Here is a 3,012-nt window from a genome sequence, read left to right on the forward strand (position 1 = left end):
AATCATGTGATGGGGGCATGCGTCTAGAAGGTCCTTAAAACGCTCCCAGTATTCATAGAGAGTCTCTGAGTCACCTTGAACAATGCATGAGATCTCTTTTCTCAGTCTATCTGTGACTTCAGCTGGGAAGTGTTCATACCCAGGGTCGAGCTATCCGACCCGGAATGATTAGCAACAAAGCGACCGACCTCTTCAGGTCAGATCATCCGACCTCTTCTCAAAGAGCTCGGCCAAATCGATAGGAAAGCCCAAAAGGGGCCCAACTCAAGGAACACGACCCAGACCATAAGACGGCCCAAGCCTATAGGGATAATGGCGGTTCCCTTGAAGATAAGCTGACCTCACCCAAAGGATAAGATAAAGATAAGATAACTAACTTATCTTATCTAAAAAAGTCACTCTATACCATTATAAATACACTAGAGCACCCAGGTATAACTCATACTCTGATTCTACACAAAAAACCTGCTAATACCCTTGCTAACTTAAGCATCGGAGTCCCTTGCAGGTACCCCCACCCTCCGGTGACGAAGGATGAGCAGTGCAGCTAGTCCCTCAAGTCGGACACGATAGCTCCGGCCACCACCCACCAGCCGGACACGTCATCTCCGACCAGCACAGAAGATCTCGTCTGAGATCGACCTACAGTTTCAGGTAACCCCCGGAACATTGGCGCCATTGTCGGGGATTCGAAAGTCATCCCGTCACCATGGTGGACGACCATGACAACGATCACAACTCAGATCTGGAAGATAGAACGCCGCACAATAACACGGACACCACAGCAAAAGATACTCCTCAACCTAACAAAAACGGCAATTCACCAACTATGGAAGCCATTGAGGCACTCCAGGATCACTTGAAGCAACTCGAAAAAGGGGCGGAGCATCAACGGGAAGCTGAGAAAAACCTACAAAGGGAAATAAGACGACGCTGGGAATTGGAGGACAAACTCCTAAAAATCGAAGCCGATCTCAAGGCCAAAGATAATCAATCCTCTCATAAGGATAGCTCCCGCAAGGATCAAGATCCATTCACCAAGGAAATCATGAAGACCAAAATCCTGAAGGACTTTAAGCTCCCGGATATGACTTTGTACGATGGCACTACAGATCCCAACCATCACCTCAGCAATTTCAGAAGTAGAATGTACCTCACCGACGCCTCAGATGCAGTTCACTGCAAAGCCTTTCCAACAACTCTAACAAAGACAGCGATTAGATGGTTCGACAATCTACCTCCTAGGTCCATCTCGAGCTTCAACGACTTAGCCAAAATGTTCTTGGCCAGATTCTCCATCCAAAAAGATAAGGCTAAATACGCCCCCAGTCTATTGGGAATCAAGCAAGGAGATCGGGAAAGTCTTCGCAACTACATGGAAAGATTCAACAAAACATGCCTAGAGATACAAAGCCTACCAACAGAGGCCGCCATCATGGGCCTCATCAATAGCCTATGAGAGGGACCTTTTAGCAAATCTATATCAAAAAAATACCCCACATCTCTGAACAAAGTGCAAGAACGAGCGGAGAAATACATCAACATGGAGGAAAATTCTCGACTAGGAGAAACCTCAAAATCCGGATTCCTCTATCCCCCCCGGGTCAAGGATAACGAATCTAAAAGGAAGGAAGATCGACATGGGGAAAAAATTAAAAATACCATAATTACACCCCGCTTCGGATGTCCCTTCTGGATGTCTACAAAGAAGTCCATCACACAGAAAAAATACCCCCAGCTCGACCACTCAAAGGCAAAACAGGAGGAGGAAATCGGACCGAATATTGTGAATACCATCGAATCCGTGGGCATTCCACCAACGAATGTTTTGACTTAAAAAATGTCATAGAAAAATTAGTAAGAGAAGGAAAATTAGATTGGTATCTGGCCACCCGGGACGACGAGCAAAGAAAATGAAGAAGGGACAAGGATGTCAGACGAACCGAGCGATCACCTCGTACGCTAGAAAGGCATGTCCATATGATACATGGAGGGTTTGCAGGAGGAGGAATCTCCAAATCATCTCGCAAAAGATATCTCAAAGAAGTATATCATGTCCAGGGGAAGGAGGAAGCACTCGACATCCCCGCCATTACCTTCACTAAAGAAGACGCATCCAGTGTCATCTCAGGACATGACGATCCCATGGTCATCACCATTATACTGGCAAATGCAAATCTCCACCACACACTGATAGACCAAGGGAGCTCCGCCGACATCTTGTTCAAAACTGCCTTCGATAAGCTCGGCCTAGAAGAAAAAGAACTTAGAGCATATCCGAACAGTTTGTTCGGACTGGGAGACACCCCAGTGCAACCATTCGGATACATCTTATTACATAAAACCTTCAGGAAGGGAAACCAATAAAAAATGCTCAAAACAGACTACATCGTGGTCGACGTAAGCTCTACCTACAACGCCCTAATAGGTCGGACAACATTGAATCAGCTCGGCGCAATAGTCTCGACTCCACATCTGTGCATGAAATTTCCAACTACAGAAGGGATAGCTACAATAAAAGCAGACCAGAAGATGGCACGCCACTGTTACAATGAAAGTCTAAATCTCAGAGGTAGAGGAGAAGAATTCCACACAATTGAACTCGGTGAAGTTCAGAGGCAGGAAGAGCTCCGTCCACAATCCGAAGGTGAAATAGAAAAAATCCAGATCGGAGATATCCCGGACCAAACAACCAATATTAGTACGAACCTAAAGAGTGACATAAAAGAATCAATCATACAGTTTTTACGAGATAATGTCGACCTCTTTGCATGGAAAGCAGCAGACATGCCGGGTATAGATCCCAAATTAATGTGCCACAAGTTAGCGGTCTACCCGGGATCTTGGCCAGTACAACAAAGGCGAAGAAAGCTCGGGCCAAAATGATCCCGAGCTGTTGAAGAGCAGGTACAAGTTCTACTAGTGGCAGGATTCATAAGAGAAGTTAAGTATCCATTATGGCTAGCTAATGTTGTCTTGGTGAAAAAATCAAATGGGAAATGGCGAATGTGC

At 45.7% G+C, this 3,012-nt stretch overlaps 1 non-coding gene across 1 annotated transcript; it reads left to right on the forward strand.

The window, feature by feature from the left end:
• Positions 1–108, forward strand: LOC112788473 (small nucleolar RNA R71). The gene has a single exon (XR_003195834.1). It is a non-coding gene; the product is annotated as a small nucleolar RNA R71 (small nucleolar RNA).
• Positions 109–3,012: the final 2,904 nt, after the last annotated feature.

The sequence above is a fragment of the Arachis hypogaea genome, chromosome 20 (genome assembly GCF_003086295.3).
Source record: "Arachis hypogaea cultivar Tifrunner chromosome 20, arahy.Tifrunner.gnm2.J5K5, whole genome shotgun sequence".
NCBI lineage: Eukaryota > Viridiplantae > Streptophyta > Magnoliopsida > Fabales > Fabaceae > Arachis > Arachis hypogaea.